Raw genomic sequence first — 19,379 nt, 5'->3', positions numbered from 1 at the left:
GCCTCAAACTAAAAAGCTTTTGCACAGTGAAAGATGCTATCAACAAAACCAAAAGGCTACCTACTGGATGGGAGAAGATATTTGCAAAATGATATATCAATAAGGGGTTAATATCCAAAATATACAAAGAACTCATATAACTCAACATAAAAAAACCCATACAACCCAATTTTTAAAAAATGGGCAGAGGATCTGAATGGCCATTTTTCCGAAGAAGACATACAGATGGCTGACAGGCACATGAAAAGATGCTCAACATCACTAATCATCAAGGAAATGCAAATCATAATCACAATGAGATATCACCTCACACCTGTCAGAATGGCTATTATTAAAAAGGCAACAAGTAAGTGTTGGCAAGGAGGTGGAGAAAAGGGAACCCTAATACACTTTTGATGGGAATGTAAATTAGTGTAGCCACTATGGAAAACAGTATGGAGATTCTTCAAAAAATTTAAAATAGAAACTACCATATGATCCAGCAATACCACTCCTGGGCATTTATCCAAAGAAAACAAAGACACTAATTCAAAAATATATATGCACCCATATGTTCACTGCAGCATTATTTACAATAGCCAAAATATGGAAGCAACCTAAATGCCATATATACACAATGGAATATTACTCGGCCATAAAAAAATAATGAAATCTTGCCATTTGCAACAACATGGATGGACCTAGAGGGTATTATGACTAGTGAAATGAGTCAAACAGGGAAAGATAAATATTGTATGATTTCAATTACGTGTGGAATCTAAAAAACAAAACAAATGAACAAACATAACAAAACAGAAACAGAGATACAGATACAGAGAATAAACAGGTGCTTGCCAGAGGGGATGGGGATGGGGGTGGAGGAGGAGAGAAATAGGTGAGGGAGATTAAGAGGTACAAAATTCCAGTTGCAAAATAAATGTCACAGGTATGAAATGTACAATGTGGGGAATATAGTCAGTAACTATGTAAAAACTTTGTATGGTGATATATTGTAACTAGACTTATCATGGTAATTATTTTAAAATGTATAGAAGTATTAAACCACTATGTTGTATAACAGGAACTAACATAGTGTTGAAGGTCAATTATACTTTGAAAACAAACAAGCAAACAAACTCATAGAGAAAGAGATCAGATTTGTGGTTACCATGGGCAGAGGAGTGGGGGGGAGAGGGAATTGGATGAAGGCAGTCAAAAGGTACAAATTCCCAGTTATAAGATAAATAAGTACTAGAGGTGTAATTTATGACATAATAAATATAATTAATTCTGCTGTACGTTATATATGAAAGTTGTTAAGAGAGTATATCCTAAGAGTTCTCACAAGGAAAAACTTTTTTTCTACTTCTTTAATTTTGTATCTATCAATATATGAGATGATGGATGTTCACTAAACTTACTGTGATAATCATTTCATGATGTATGTAAGTCAAATCATTATTGCTGTACATTTTAAACATGTATACAGTGCTGTATGTTAATTATATTTCAATAAAACTGGAAGGAAAAAGATCATTTATGACTTGTTTAGTCCTGTTCTGAGCTTTCAAAACCCTTCACTGTGAACACTCCTGTAGCGCACACAGTGCCTCCTTCGGCTGTAGGTTAACATTTCAGCTCTGCATGTTGTTCCTTATCTTATCTTCAGTGACACTTTGGTCTGTGACTTTCACAACTTTTACTCCAGTGCACATGCTTAACTCCCAGGTTAGATAATAGAAGGAGCAGGGCAACTTCATACCACTTTTCCTACTTTTGGATCTCCACTTGGTTCCTGAGTTGTGTTTGTAACTTGGTTATTCCAGGGGGCGCCATCGGTTCTATTTAGCTCTTCCCTCCTTCCCCACCTGGAATCATTTTCTTATCAAGGAGACTTGCCTTTGGCTTGTTGTTTTCCATAGGTGTGCTTTTTTTTTCTGGAGTTGGCTACTAAGCACACCTCTCCCTGCACCTGGGGATGTGGCATGGACAAATAAGGGAGTTTTGAAGGGATAGAATTTGGAAGTGAAAAATGAAGGGCCTGTGCATGTTCAAAATGCACATTAACTCTTGGAGGGCCAGTGTCTGTGCTCCAGTTCTTGGTCTTGCTTCTCCTCTCTCATTTGTTCCATTCTGGAAAATTTCAAGCAAAACATCTGTTTTGAAGTGCTATGCTCCTTTCTGGACAACAGTTTTTTTTGTTTTTTTTTTTTATTCCTGAGTTAGCTTATCATTGCCAGATGTTTTGTCCCCCCCCCCCCCACCGTCCTTTGTTTTCTCATTTTAATAATTGTGCAAGCCCTGGAAAACTGCTGGTAGATTTTTTCACCTTTTGGATCACCCTGCACAACTGCCACCAAGATTCCACCTTTACTCTTTGCCCATTCTTCAATGGACTCAGGCCAAAGTCCATGAAGGATTTGGGTGGGGAGAAGGTAGGTGGTACTTTCTATTTTAAACAGATATGAGTCTCCTTGGAACCACAGTGTTACACACAGGTGGAGCTATGGAGGCAGGAAACAGGCACTTCAAAACCTGAGAGGAAAGTTTTTTTGTTGTTATTTTGTCTGATACCAAAAATAAAGCCGGAAGTGTAAAATTTGGTTTTGTAATGATTAAATTTTGTCATTTCTATTTTTAAGGAAGATGACAGCATGTAAATCAGCCATACTATTATAGGACAAGAACTCTCAACAATCTTTATACAGATTATAAATAATAATAATACAAAAATAGTAATATTATCAAACCCAGCACATTACATTTCCCAGTGTTTTCACCTACAGCATGGAGCAGTGGAAGCAGCTGGGAGTCTGGGGCCCTCAGAACAGTTGGAAGCTGGGAGTTTAGGTTGGGTGGGGACTCCTGAAAAAAGCTGTAGTAGTTTGGACAAATCGTTTTCCTTTTATAACCTCTGTTGCTTCATTTAAACCAGGCTCTGATTTTGTGTCATTTTGGTTTTCACAGAAATTCTATGTCTTAGTGGGAAAATTATATTTGTGCTCATTTCACAGAAGAAGAAACAGACCCAGGGTCTGTTCATCCTGGATCACACTGCTGGTTGGTGATAGATCAGGGGTCAGAATTCAGGTTCTCTGCTGAGGTCTAGTAGGAGCCTTGACCAGAGGTCAGACATAGGGGCTGCTGATTCCCAAGGATGACCCCCAGGAGGTGTCTGCTCTTTACTCTGCAACTTCATGCCGGTAGGTCTTGGGAAACTCTGTCTAGAATTGTTAACTATTCCTCTTGCCTATTTCTTGTGACCTTCTGCCGTGCTCCAGGCTGTGATATATTGAGGAAAACAGGCCATGCATCTGTGTATAAGCCAGTAGAGTCAGGCTTCTGGAGGTGAGAACTCAGACTACCAAATTGACTTGACCTCCTCTTAGAAAGACAGACATACCCTGGGCATCCAGAGGCTGGGCACAGCTCTGTTTCCTGGAAGCAATTCTGGAAGACAGAGTCTAGGAAAGGGCCTGTCATCTTCCAGTATGAGTTTCCTGAATGTTGAATTTGGTCAGGGGTTGGGGGAGGGAGAAATGAAAAAGCAGAAAATCTCTATTATGTTTACAGAGATTTAGAACCCAAGCCCTCCCTGTGAAAAGTTGGCCAACAATGAGGGATTGATCTGACGCTTGCTGAGAAAGTAAGCAGCAAGAGTATAGACATAACTGATGGTATGATTAGGGTAGTCATTCTTTCTTTCATTCACGAAATGTTTGTTAAACGACCACTATGGGCAAGGCATTTGTACAGTGGGCAACCTTGCTTAGAGGGATAATCTATAGGAAGTGAGAAGAGACCACCCTTAACGAGGAGAAAAACAGAGTTAAATGCATATAAAGAGAAAGAGGGAGAAAAAGGTGAGATAATAGACAAACCTATGTGATGATTTACACTTTTAACCACAGAAGTGAGGGTGGCCAAGAACTGAGTCAAACACTGACCAAATGAGATAAAGATCCCAGTCAAGATGCTGTGCAAACTCCGTTACTGGTTTCCCTGGCAAAGACTCCATCTTATGGCAAGAGCAGTATAATCAGAAAAACCACATGCAAATTAGGTAAAAGCAGTAATGAGAGGCAGGGCTCCACACGGTCTGGTTTTCTCCACTGTGGAGGAAGGCCTGGGGACAGGGTTGTGAGGGTTTGTGTCACAAAGAGTGATGCCATGAAGGGAAATATTAAAAGGTTAATTAGAGCCTGCCCACTTGAGAGAGTCTTCATTTACCGACCAGGTTCCCCATCCACTTGTTTGTTAACCCCTTCAGTGTCCCTATCATCCCAGTGCCCTTCAGGATAATGTCTGATAATCTGAATTATTCCTGAGCCCCTTCCTTTGGCCCTTCCTGCCCTGCTCCTCTTGTATTGTGCTTGCTCTCTCACTCACAGAGTTAATGGACTCACTATGTGCCAGGACTTATGACTCATCCTGCCCTCAGGATGGTCTGTTCCCTGGTCTGTGTTGCAGGGTCAACAGAACATGCAGAGCTTCCTCAGAACATGCCCACAGAAACATCATCATTCTTTGCTTAATCAGGGAGAGGAGACACGGGCCAGCTTGGCTCAATTGCTCTGAAACAGATCCTTTGGACATGAGACCAAAACACATTTAAATATCTCTGCAGGCAATTTATGCCTCTTACTCTTAGTTCTGAGAGTCTGTAACAATTAATTGTGGGAATGAGTTACCAAGTAAGGACATGTGTCCATTCTTGGAAATCTTAACAAAGAGGTTAATCTACTGTCTGTTTTGGATGAGTTTCGTTTGCCTAAAGATCTCTTTCCAATTGTGTTCTATGGCTTTCTGTTGTGCCAAAAGAGATGATTCTTTTTCTTTTTTTTAATAAATTTATTTATTTATCTTTGGCTGCGTTGGGTCTTCGTTGCTGCGTGCGGGCTTTCTCTAGTTGCGGTGAGCAGGGGCTACTCTTCATTGTGGTGCGTGGGCTTCTCATTGCGGTGGCTTCTCTTGTTGTGGAGCACAGGCTCTAGATGTGCAGGCTTCAGTAGTTGTGGCACGTGGGCTCAGTAGTTGTGGCACGTGGGCTCAGTAGTTGTGGCTCGCGGGCTCTAGAGCACAGGCTCAGTACTTGTGGCGCACGGGCTTAGTTGCTCTGCGGCATGTGGGATCTTCCCGGACCAGGGCTCGAACCCGTGTCCCCTGCATTGACAGGCGGATTCTTAACCACTGTGCCACCAGGGAAACCCCAAAAGAGATGATACTTAACAGTTTCCAGTTTCTTCTAGTTTGCTGCTAAGCTGTAGTGTTGCTGGAGTCAAGGTTCTGATCCATTATACATGATCTTAATCAAAGGAGAGAAAGCAGTCTCAAGTGTGCTGTTTGAAAGGGAGGAGCCCCTAAACTTTCATCTGAAGAATCCTGGGGACAATCTAAGAATCTGTGGAATTTACAGAATAGGGTAAAATATGATGGCTCTTTTGAAACCATGGACAGGGAAAGGAATGAATACATCAACAGTACATGAAAGTGTGTCCTGGTTAGTCATAATACAGCCGATATAAAATATGAACTGTTCTTTCTTTCTCCATCTGATTCATATTTATACTTCATGTTCCCTATTAATTTTATTTTACATTAATAGGGAGCTATTAGCAATGAGTTACCATTTTAACTGATAGTTCTTAAAGGCAGAATTAAAATTGCATTGATCCTAGAGGTATTCAATCGATAGTGAGGCCCTACCAGGTGGAAGGAGAGTTCTGGGGGATACACCTGGGTTTACTTTGCAACATATTGAGCCTCCAGATGGAGTTGGAAATGCAGATGTAGATGTCAGAGGGAGCTGGAACTAGAAATAGAGATGCAAAGGGAGGTAATCATTTAAGTTGTGGATGTGGACAAGATCATCAAGGGAAGCAGGCGCAGCAAACAGGAGGGGAGAGCAGAGGAAGGCTCTCGGAGAACACCCACTCATGGGCAAGCGGGCCAGGAGTGCTAGGTGAGCACAGGAGGCGAGAGAGAATTGGGAGGAAAGAGCATCAGCAAGAGGTCACGGTGTCGTAACCCTCAAGGGAGCAGGGGATTTGCAAGGAGAGCATGGTCCACAGAGTCAAACCAGCAGAGATGTTTGGCAAAGGAATTGCAAAGAAGCCACAAGATGGTGGTAATTACGGGGCCTTAGGTGGCTTCTGAGAAAGTGTTTGCAGTAGAGCCTCAAAATAGAAACCTGACTGCAAGGTGTTCAAGTGTCTACGAGGAATAATTCAGATGAATGTTCCAAGAAGTTTGGCGGTGAAGAAAGGGAAGAGAGAGCGCCTTAGTAATTTTGCTGTCTAAGAATGGAGCTCAACTGAGCATATATGTGGGAAAGGAGCCTCTGAGAAGAGGGACTGAAGGAGCTGGAAAGAACTGGATTAATATCAAATGAGGAGAGTCTAGCCTCGAAAGGATATGGCTATGGGTGAAGATAAGGAGATCCCCAAATACATACACATTCTCATTGTATAAAATTCAAGCAGTAGGACAGCATGGTGGCCAGAGCCATGGTCCTTGGAATTGAACCACCAGCATTTGAATGACGACTTTGACCCTAACTAGTCTGTGTTACCTTGGACGTGTTACTTGATCCTCTGTGCCTCAGTTTCCCAATTTTAAAATGTGGAAATAATAGTACATACCCTGTATGATTATACATGTAGATAAAATGTTCAGAACAGTGTCTGGCACAGAGTGAATACTACAATAATTAACATAAAATGAAGAGAGAGAATGGGAAGAAATCTGGAGTTGTAGAAGTCCCTGAAGTTTGAGGGAAGTATCAAGTACTTATTTGAGCCAGTCTCTAACAGGGCACATCTCATTTAAGTTATCTTCTTGGGGCCAGTCTACATTGTGCTTTTTTTGTGTTTTGGTTTTTTTCCCTATCAACCCTTTGTCCAGTGTAGGAAACTAAACCACAGTATCTGGTGCCCTTGCAGTGGCACTAAATGTCTCTCATCCAATTCAGTGGTGAACCCCAGCTGAGATCCTGTCAGACATCATCTGGTGCTTGCATTTGGGCCAGGAAAATATGTGCTTGACAAGCTTGGGTGTAAAAAACTCTCTAACACCCAAGAAAATTTAGTTTTAATACTGAAAACTCAGAGATTTCATATATGAGTAATATGAACTCTTTGAGACAGTAAGAATACAGTTTTATTTATAGAAGTAATAAAAGGAATATACCACACAAGTATTTTATACACAAAACACCTTAGACACAAAGATATGGAAGTGAATTTTTACAGTTTATTCACATTGAGTCTAGAATACTAGGTGACCCACTGTCACCTTTAAAAAACAGAATCTTGTCACATCTCTTGAATACAAATTAAACAGCTCAGACTTAGTTGATCGAGGTCACATAGAATCTGGAACTCACTGTAGTCTGTGCCTTTACCCTAACTCTTGAAGCTGCTACACTCATGACAGAATAATTCAGTGGGTGGTGAATCAGACAAAACAAACACCAAACAGACTCTCCTTCACAGCATGGCAGGTGTGAGGGAAAGATAAACTTTAAACAAAGCTGTATTTATCTCACAACAATGCCCCACTGGAGCACTTTTTTTTTTTTCTATAGACAGATACTCTTAACACACGATTTTTCTGCTGCTCAAGAACCTTCAATGGCTCCCAAGTGCCTATGAACTCACAATGGCAGCATGTTAAGGCTGGACTTTTCTTGCTTGTGACTAGCCCCAATGGCTTAGCTGAAACTGTCTAAGATTTGATTGGAATTCAGTATTAATTATGAAGTGGGAGAGACAGACTGAAGGCTTCATAACAGTTCTGGAATGTGCTTAATTTGGGCACTGAAAATCCAAATATTTTAGCATTCAACTCCCCTCCATTACTTGGCATCAATTTAGTACTCCAAGCTTCTCTCCCACTCTGCCTTTACTCAAATGGTCTGTCTTCATGGTCTCCTAAACTCATTTGGGCAGTCCCAGCCCTTGGCCATTGTTCCTACTGTGATCCCAGCCAGTAATGCCTGTGGCACTGGCTAAAGGGACCTCTCTTTTCTTTATGTTGTTACATTTACTACTAGTTATTGTTTCTTTTTCCTGGCTCTCTCATTCTATTTAATCTTTAATCCATTCTCATTCTGTAAAATTTAGACAGTACAATAAACTCTCCTAATCCCAAAATCCACTCCTAAATAATTACTATTACCAGTTTGATGTGTCTTTCCATGCATTGTTTTATGCATTCACATATTTCCGAATATGTAAATATTGTTTTGTTTATTATTTTTTAAAGTTCTGTATCTTATACCTTAATAGATTTTAAATTCCTTGAGGGCAGGAATGGGGGTTCCTGCATCTTTTATCCCTCACAGCTCATAATACAGTCATTGAAAAGCCAGCAGTTTCTTAAAAACTGCATTAGGGCAGCAGAGGTCTAATAAATGCAGAAATGGCAGTAAGAAGGTAGGCTCCTTGGACTCGAATGTTGGCAATAAAGATGATTTTATTTGAGTTCAAATATTACTGGTAATAATCTCCAAATACTGAGCACTCATTTTATACAACAACCATGAGAAGTAGATTTCCTCATTTTACAGATGGGAATATTGAGACTTAAAGTGATTAATTAATTTTTCCAAGGCCACACAGCTAATATGTAGCCTAGCCAAAATTTGAACCCAGATCTTGCTGGCTCTAGAGTCCTTATTCTTCCTGTTAGATGATGCTACGTGGGAGACTGAAAAGCATGAGCATAATCAATGTGAGAAGGACACTGAAGATGCTGAATTCATTTACTCATCCAACTCTGTGACGGCTAGAAAAAAATGGGGATCCTTTTCAACCTCCCAGTTCCTGAACAGGACCCAGATTAAAAGACCTTATCTTTAGGCTTACAAACCATGAATCTTGCCACCTGTCTTATATTTGCTGGAATCTTCGTTTTGCCTGCTCTTTTTTTTTTTTTTAAGATTTATTTATTATTTATTTATTTAATTAATTTATTTTTGGCTGCATCGGGTCTTAGTTGCGGCACGTGGGATCTTTGTTGTGGCATGTGGGATCTTTAGTTGCGGCACGCGGGCTTCTTTCTAGCTGTGGTGCGCAGGCTCTAGGGCGTATGGGCTCCGTAGTTGTGGTGTGTGGGGTCCACAGCGCGTGGGCTCTGTAGTTTGTGGCACACAGGTTCTCTGGTTGAGGTGCACGAGCTCAGTAGTTGTGGAGCGCGGGCTTAGTTGCCCCACCGCATGTGGGATCTTAGTTCCCTGAACAGGGATCGAACCTGCGTCCCCTGCATTGTAAGGCGATTCTTTACCACTGGACCACCAGGGAAGTCCCCATTTTGCCTGCTCTTGACCTCTGAATTTTACTGCCCATATGACCCTCTTACATTGCCATTAAGGCTTCCTTTTGTTTTTTGTTTTCCTGTTTTTTAACCCTATCCTACTCCTAAAGCTGTAGTACAGAACCAGTAATTTATAAACTAGAAGACCAAAAGCAAAATCAAGCTGATAAAAGTAAACAGAGAGATGTCTGGGGTCATTTCCCAGAAATGGTGTTGTTTATAGATTTTATAGATTTTATAGATTTTTATGCAAAATACAGCATTGGGAGGGGAATGGGTAAACTACCTTCTATCTGCTTCTTTAGTGTTGGATTTTGCCTAATTTCATCATCAGCCCTTCCTTCTTTCATTCAATGCATCCAATATTCTCTTCTTGGACAAGCTCAACCATGCCCATGGCTGCTGCTAAAATTCATATAGTGTTTTCAGTGACCCTCAAAACTGTAGCATCTGTATTGATTTTCTTCTAACTTCGCGCCCACATTTCTAACACCAACTTTGTATCTCCATCTGTGTATTTTACACAGGCACCACAACCCCAATATGCTTCCTCTTCCTCCTCTTGGACACATTCCTCATTTTCTATGGCCCATCTTGATGACCAATACCTCCATCCTTCAAGCTCCCCAGATCAGAAACCCAGGAGTCATCCTAAATACCTTACTCCCATGCTCTCCATTCAGTATGTCACAGATCTTTGTTGATTTGACCTTCAAAATAGCTTTTAAACTTATCTTCTCTCTTTATTGCCAGTGCTGCATCTTCAGATCAGGCCACTTAATTCTTGTCAGGACAGTATATGTCATTAGCCTTCTAAACGTCGGTCTGCCTCAGGAGTGGTCTGATGCACAGATACTTAAAACCCTTCAAAGGAATCCCAGCTCTTAGAGGACAAAGAGCAAAGTCCTTCTAGATATGAGCCCTGCTGCGTTTCTGATCTCCTCCTCTTTACCATGCCTCTGTGTGCTCAAGCTAAAAATGAACAACTGTACTTCACCAAATCTAATGCACCATTGGTTGTAAGCTACACCATTATTTTATGTTCCACTAAGAAAGGGGGGGAAAAATACTGTCAACTAAACTATGACTTGTCATCAATTGTAAGATATACCCCAACTTCTGAGATATTAAAATGTGAAAAACTGTGTGGTCTAGAAGCCATGAAATCCAGTGCTTGCCGTTTCCCTCCAGCCCCGTTGCTCTCTTGCACAGGTTGTTCCCTTTGCCTGAATGCTCTTACTTCACTCGAACCTCTTGAGCACCAGGCAGACTCCTGCCCATCCTTAAGGATCCTACTTAATTATCTCTTTTTTTCAGGAAGGCTTCCCTGGTCTATCTTGGCAGTTCTGAGCTCCCCCACTGAGTTCCCTCTGTTATGGTAGTGAGCACATGGCCATCATTATTTGTTCCCAGCCTCCCCAGCTTTGGAAAGCAGAGACTGTACTGTATTTGTCTTTGTTCTCCTCATGCTTAGCATGGTGTTGGGAGATAGTAGGTACTTAATTAATGTCTTAGCTTGGACTGCCATAACGTAATGTCATAGACTGAATGGTTTAAACAACAGAAATGTATTTCTCACTGTTCTGCAAGCTGGAAAGTTCAAGATCAAGATGGGTTTCATTCTGAGGCCTCTTTCTTGGCTTGCAAGCGGCCGCCATCTCACTATGTGCTCACAGGACTCTTCCTTGTGTGGTCACAGACACAGAGAAGGAGCAAGCTCTCTGATCTCTTTTTAAATCCCATTGTGAAGGCCCCATTCTCATGACCTCATTTAAACCTAACTGCCTCTCAAAGGATCCATCTCCAGATAGCATCACATTAGAGTTCAGACCTTCAACATATGGATTTGGGGGTGGGGACCAATTCAGTACAGAAATTAGTGTTTGGTAAATAAAGTAGATGAATGTTACTCTGACTCATACTCCCAGTTTACCCTAACCTTGCTTCCTGGATGTCCCTTGGCTTAGACCTGAACCTGTGTGGGTGACCCTTGACCTATATGTTTTGGTCCGTGATTTTATTTTGTCCCTGTACTCACCTATGAGTGAGTACAGATGAGATATGAAGGTTCATCACTGATCCAGCCAACTAGATCTTCCTACCTCCTTGAATTATAATTCTTCGATTCCCTCCAGCATTAGCACAGGGCCCCCTCACATACTGGAGGCTCAATGACTCCTTTTTGATTTTCTCCCAGCCTTTAGAATTGGGGCAGAATGTGCAAGATGCTGAGAAGCAACCTCAGTCTTAGATTTAGGATTTAGTTGTCATGGGATCTATTTTGCACAGAAATGCTGTTGGCATCATTGGAACATTATTTGTTCAAATTATAGAACTGATTACTCTTAAATCTCTGTCTCTAGTGATTAATATTTATTCTTTGTCCTGGTATAAACTCAGTGATTAGAACATATAGTTTAGCTAGCAAGAGCATCACATGAAGCAAACTGTCAGGTTCATTTTAATAATGGTTAACTTTTTTAGCTAAAAATCTTGAAAATCTTTCACTCTCAGGCCTCAGATGACTTTTTCCTACCACAAGTAAACCCTATTAACCCTATTTCAGTCAAATTTAGTCTGTTCATTTTATTTCATTGTGGATGTTCTTATGGAGGTAATTTATGATATTCTTAGATTAGTGGATTGTTGTAAGAATAATAGGTATTTTAAAAATAATTTTCATCATAGCTGTTCATTTAGCTAATCACAAATTATTACTACAGTCTGTAAAAAGGATGAGGAATAAAAATGAACAAAAAGGTGGTTAGGTATTTTTCTCTTCACCTGAATTGAAGGAAGGGAAAGTTTGATCAAGAATGATCTATAGGTGCAAGTCATTTTATGACTACCTATTAACTTCTTGATGTAAGCTCATTAGTTAGAATTTGAGGTCCTTCAATGGATATGAGTGTGTAGTATTCATAATCAAAAGTAAATCCAATTTATGACTTTATCTAAAAGATTTGATTCACTGGACATTGTCAAGTGGTCATATTAAACGTGGTAGAAGCCAGTATTTCATGATTAATAATATCTATTAGGAAGATTAAAGAATATTTGAGACAGTCAGGTACTGTCTCAAGTATGATTGGAGTATGACTGGAGTCAATGACTATGTTCAAGTGCATACTGAGTTCTAGTGGGAAAATGGAAGAATTCTTGGTTACCAAAAGAAGAGGTGGCCAGACCAATCAGACCAATATGTTACAGGTGGTTCCAGTTGTGAGCCAAGTTTTTTAAAATTGATTTTAGACAAGTGAAAATCTATGAAAACAGATGTTCCCATTGCAAGGTTCAACCTCTCCTCTTTGTTGACAGCAAATTTTGCAACAGTTTTGTTGCTTTGATACCTCCAGTTGAAATGCTCATATTGGCTAAAGTCATATGCCAAGGACAAAACTGTGAAGCAAGTGAAATTTGTCTTTGAATCCCTACCACTCAACTCATTCCATACCTTCTTGACGATCTGGAATCTTCTTCTTTACTATCCTTCCTGATCCAAATCACGACTGCCTCCTCTTGCCTTAAAGTCCCAAGTCCCCTAAGTCCCCTCTACTATAGTCTGTACAGTCCTATTCTGTTATTCAATAGCCTCTATTCTACTCACTTCAATTATAACTAGTCTTATTCTAACTGGGTATTAGGAAAGCAAAAGACCATGAAGTTATTTCCACACTGAAGTCTAGACTCAGTTTTCTGTATCACAACTTGAGGCATATTGTCAAACTGGAGCAATTTAAAGGAAAGGAGGGTGCAGTACTTGACACAATTTTGTGGTCATGGTCATTTGAAGGCACTGGGATTTAGGGAGGGGAAGTTTAGCTTGGTGATTAAAAGACTCTGTAAAAGACGAGAGAGCTGTCTTCAGATTTGTGAAACTGTGTCATGGTTGTTGTCATCATGTTCTCACTATCATCATCACCATTTATGAAGCTCCTTGGAACGCTGAATATTTTATGGACATTATCTCCAGTCCTCACAGCAAACCTACAAGACTGTATTAATGTCTTGGGTAGGAGCCAGACTCGAATCTTAAGAGTAAAAAGGATTTTAGAGGTCATGCAGTTTAATAACATTCCGCCCCGTTCAGAATCAATGAAAACTAATTCCATGTGCCTTCAAATACAGGATGTAACAGTAATGGCAGTTACAAGGAAGACAATTTTGGTCAACCTAAAGTAGAAATTACCGAACAATTAGAGTTGCTTTAAAATGGCATATGACTTTCTATAGGAGATGTTGCATTCCAGTCACTGGAGGTGTGCAAATAGGGCTGGATGACCAACTTGACAAGAATACTGTGGAGGGAATTCAAGCCTCAGAAACACAGATGAGATGAAATACCTTGGTAATCCCATTAAACTTCTAACTCTGAATCTAAGTCATCAATGCCCCCCTCCTCCTGCTCATAGCCTCCATGATTATGAAATTTCCAGAAAAAAATGCCATGTGTAATAAGTAGGCAATGGACTGGCTCAGATCTGTTTGTGTGTACAGAACACCAAAATCCAAGTCAGCATAAAAGCAAAATGCCTTGTGATGCATAAGCTCTGGAGCTCAAATCTTCAACTTAGTTCAAATCCTGGTTCTGCCCTTCTTAGTTATATTAGTTTCCTATTGCTGTTGTTACAAATTATCACAATGTAGTGGCCTTAAACAATATAAATTTAGTATCTCACAGTTCTGGAGGTGGGAAGTCCAAAATGGGTCTTAATGGGCTGCAATTAGGTGTTGGCAGGGTTGCATTCCTTCTGGACATTTAAGAAAGTATCTATTTTCTTGCCTTTTCCAACTTCTAGAGACCTGTTTATTACTTGGACCATGGCCTCTTCCTTCATCTTCAAAGCTAGCAATACAGCATCTTTAAATCTCTCTCTGACTCTGCTTCTGCAATTACATCTCCTTCTCTGACTCTGACCTTCCTATATTCTTATTACAAGGGCCCAGGTGATTACATTGGACCTGTCTGGATAATCTAGGGTAATACTTCCATCTCAAGATCTTTAACTTAATTACATCTGCAAAGTCCCTTTGCTGTGTAAGGTAACATATTCACAGCTTGCAGAGATTAGAACATGGAAAACTTTGAGGGACCATTTTTCTGCCTACTATACTAGTTATGTAAACTCATGCAAGTCAGTATATCTTCAAGCCTTGTTTTCTTATTTGCAAAATGATAATAATGATAATAGGTTTCTCAAAATACTGTTGTGAAAATTTAATGAGATAATGCATCTAGAGTACTTAGCCCAGGGCCTCATACTTTTGTAAATACTTAACAAATTATACTTTAAGAAACTTGAGGATGGAAGGACAGAGTAGAATCAATTCTCAGGCAAAATGGCTGTCACTGACTTAGGCTGCTTCCACAAATCTGTTTGAACAAACAAAAAATGAAGAAGACAAACCTAGTATAAGGGGGTAGAAATACCAAAATTTATCTATTATCAAAAGCATCATCTTTCACAAGTTTCTTGTCTTTGTTCCCCCTAACTCTGAACCTTGAGCATAATAAGTACCCATACCCACTAAATGGAGAGCTGATGACAATTCTTAAGCCTGGAAGGAATGTGAAAAGTCATCTGATTGGACACCTCCAGCAACTAACACTCTCCCATGCTTGAAACTGCCCATTCCATGTTTAGACAGCTTTAATAATTATAAAGTTCCATCCTGGTATTAAGCTAAACTGACTCCTCCTAATGGGTCTCCTTTAGTTCTATTTGTGCCTGCTGTTTACTTATCATGCATTTAGTGTTTCTTCTCTGAGACAGCGTTTCTTTAGCTATTTGAAGACAACTCTACTGCCCCTAGCCCCCTCCTGCCCCACCCTTAAGCTTTTTCTTCTCTAGAGTAAACAAACCCAGTTCCTCATACTAAAATTTAACATAGAACAAGGTTGGTTTCGAGGTAGCAGGAAAAAAGAACTGAAAGAGTAGTTTTGTTTTTTTTTTTTTCTTTGTTTTGACCACATCTTCTTGTTCATCTTGAACATCAAGATGGATAGATTATAAATATGGGATGGAGGAAAGCCAAAGAGGCTTTTCATACTAACATTACTACTACTCTGGTCTGAGCCACCATTACTTCTTTCCAGGACTACTACAATAGCTTTCTAACTAATTATTACTTGCTACCTCTGACCTAACTTACAGATAAGAGCACTGATACAGAGAGCCTAAATAAGTAACTTACCTAGGTCATACCGTAAGTGGAAGAATTGATACCGAGGCTATTTTCATTCACAGCCTATGAGAAAATGAAGGCCAGCCACTGAAATCAACAATTGGGTCATAAAATCACTCCAGATGAAATAAAAATAACAGTACATTTGAAAACTAATTTAAAGACTTAGGGTTCTGGTTCTAAGAAAAATGGAATAAGCACACTCTACCCCATCTCTTCTAATGAATGCAACTGTAAATTCTGCACTGATTGCATGAAACAGCTATGTGAAGTCTCTAAAAAATAAATGGCAGCATGCAGATTGAAGTATAAGACCTTGAATTTGAAGTTGAACCGAAATGCTGATTAATTTACCAGTTTTTTCCTCCGGTATCACCCAGCCTGGACTCAAAAGGCAGCCAAAAATCTGAAATGTGCACTGTCTGCTGTCTTAAAGAGATCCAAAAGCAGCTCTATATTTCTGCTTCAAGAGGCAGGGAAAGGGAGACACTATGGGTCAGAGACAGTGGGGGAACACTCTGGTTTCTGCCCCCATTTTCTCCTACCCCAAACCTCAGGCAATAAAGGAGCAGCAGTGTTTTCTCCCTCTCTGTCCCTCTACAGCTTGGCGCTAGTCACAAGAAGTGTCCTGCAGAGTGGAAAAAATAAAGATTCAAGTTTCTGGCTGGAAGCCCCAGGGAGTTGAAACATATGGGTGAGATCATGGAGAAGTGGGAAATCAAATGAGTAATCCCATAACACAGTTTGTGAATGCTGCACCTACCTTTGATGTGCACATATATAGATCTGAGCATACACAGGATTAGAGGGTTGGGCGACAGGATAGAATGCCTCCCAGATGCCAGATTGGCCACTGAGTAGTACCTCTGTGGGGCTAATCTGAATAACACTGAAAACACCTTGAAACTGAACTGATATTGGAGAAACTGATATTGGACTTGTCCATAGAAGGCAAGTCAGAACCTGTGGCTTGAATGTAACCTGAACAATTACCTGCTAGAACAAAAAAGAAAGTCATTTTCCTCAGAATTTAAACAAGACTCAGGATCTCATAACGTAATATTCTAAATGTCTAGGATTCAATCCAGAGTTATTTAGTATACAAACAAAAAACAAAAACAAAGGGACAATCACAAAACCCAGGGAAATTTTAACTATCAAGGAAAGCACAATAAACAGGAGCCAAAACTGAGATGACGCAGATATTGGAATAATCTGCAAGAAGGGTAAATGCTCTTGAAACAAATGGAAAGATAGAATATCTCAGCAAAGCAATGGAAAATATAAAAGGAGAACCAAATGGGTATTTTATTTATTCCGGTATAATTGACATATTATATTAGTTTCAGCTGTACAGCATAATGTGATGACAAATTTCCTCTCCTGGCAACTTTCAAATATGCACTACAATATTATTGAATATAGTTAGCATGCTGTGCATTGCATCACCATGACTTATTTATTTTATAACTGGAAGTTTGTACCTTTTAGCCCCCTTCATCCATTTTGCTCATCCCTCTACCCCCTTCCCTCTGGCAACCACCATTCTGTTCTCTGTATCTATGAGTTTTGTTTTGCTTGTTCTTTTGTTTTTGTTTTTGTTTTTTAGGTTCCACATATAAATGAAATCATATTGTATTGTCTTTCTCTGTCTGACTTATTACACTTAGTATACAAGCCTCTGAGTCCATCCATGTTGTCACAAATGGCTAGATTTCATTCTTTTTATGACTGAGTAGTATTCCATTGTGTATGTATGTGTATATATATATACACATATATACACATACATATATTCTTCTTTATTCATTCATCCATCAATGGATACTTAGGTTATTTGAAAAATAAAATGTCCAAACTAAAAAATTGACTAGGTGGGCTCAATAGTAGAACAGAAGTGACAGAGGAAAAATAGATCAATGTAAATTATGCAGTATCAACAACAGTTAGGAAAAAGACTTTAAAAAAACGAACAGAACTTCAGTGAACTGTGGGAAATACCAAAACCTCTAACATCAATGTTGTATCATCAGAGTCTCAGAAATAGAGAAAAAAGAGCATGGAGCAGAAAAGTTACTTGAAGGAATAAAACATTCATTATTAGAAGGCCAAAAACATTCTAAATCTGGTAAAAGACAATACTTACAAAGAATTCAGTAAGGTTGCAAGATAAAAAGTCATATAAAACATATAAAAATCAGTTGCATTTCTATATACTAACTGAAATATCTGAAAAAGAAATTAAGAAATCAATCTCATTTATAATAGCATCAAAAACAATAGACTACTTAGGAATAAATTTATCCAAGGATGTGAAAGATCTGTATACTTAACATTGTAAGACATTGATGAAAGAAACTGAAGATTGCACAAATAAATGGAAGGATACCTTGTGTTCATGGATTGGAAAAATTAATATTGTTAAAATGTCCATATTACCCAAAGCATTCTACAGATTCAAAGCAATCCCTATCAAAATTCCAATGGCATTTTTCACAAAAATGGAAAAAAGAATCCTAAAATTCATATGGAACCACAAAAGTCTCAAAATAGCCAGAGAAATCTTAGAAAGAAAAACAGAGCTAAAAGAATCACACTCTCTGATTTTAAACTGCATTACAAAGCTATAGTAAGCAAGACAGTGTGGTATTGGCATAAAAACAGAAACTGAGGCCAATGGAACAGAACTGAGATCCCAGAAATGTACTCACACAAAAATGGTTAACAAATATTTGACAAGGGAGCCAAGAATACTCAATAGAAGAAGGATAGTCTCTTCCACAAACAGTGTTTGGGAATTGGATATTCACCTGCAAAAGAATGAGATTGGACTCTTATCTTACATCACTCACAAAAATTAACTCAAACTAGATTAAAGACTTAAATGTAAGACCTGAAACCAAAAAACTCTTAGAAGAGAACATAGGGGAAAATATTCTTGACATAGGTTTTGGCAATGATTTTCTGGGTATGACACCAAAAACACAAGCATCGAAAGCAAAAATAAATAAGTGGGGCTACATCAAACTAAAAAGCTTCTGAACAGCAAAAGAAAAAAATCAACAAAATGAAAAGGCAACCTACAGAATGGGAGAAAATATTTGCAAACCATATATCTGATAAGTGATTAGTATCCAAAATATATAACTCATACAACTCAAAAGCATGCACACACACACACAAAATTATAATAATTTGATTTGAAAATGGGTAAATGACCTGAATACACATGAAAAAATGCTCAACATCATTAATCATTAGGGAAGTGCTAATCAAAACCACAATGATATCACCTCGCATCTGTTAGAATGGCTAACGTCAAAAAACAAAAATAAAAAACAAGAGATAACAAATGGTGGTGAGGATGTGGAGAAAAGGTAAGCCTTGCACACTGTTGCTGGGAATGTAAATTGGTACAGACACTATGGAAAACAGTTTAGAAGTTCCTCAAAAAAAACTTTTTTAAATACCTACCATATGATCTTAGCAATCTCACTTCTGGGTATATATACAAAGGAAACAAAATCAGTATCTCGTAAGAGATATCTGTACACCCATGTTCATTGCATTATTCACAAAGGACAAGATATGGAAACAACCTAGGCGTCCACTGATGGATTAATGCATAAAGAAATTGTGGCATACATATATACTATAGAATATTATTCAGCTGTAAGAAAAGGAAGGAAATCCTGCCATTTGTGACAACATGGATGAACCTGGAGGGCTTTATGACAAGTGAAATAAGCCAGACAGAGAAAGACAAATACTGTATGGTATCATTTACATGTGGAACCTAAAAATGTTGAACTCATAGAAAAAGAGAGTAGAATGGTGGTTGCCAGGGGCAGTGGGGAGCAGGGGTGGTGTGGGGAAAATGAGGATATGTTGGTTACAGA

This window comes from Balaenoptera musculus, chromosome 16, assembly GCF_009873245.2.
Source record: "Balaenoptera musculus isolate JJ_BM4_2016_0621 chromosome 16, mBalMus1.pri.v3, whole genome shotgun sequence".
Classification (NCBI taxonomy): Eukaryota; Metazoa; Chordata; class Mammalia; order Artiodactyla; family Balaenopteridae; genus Balaenoptera; species Balaenoptera musculus.
This window is presented reverse-complemented; position numbering follows the sequence as displayed.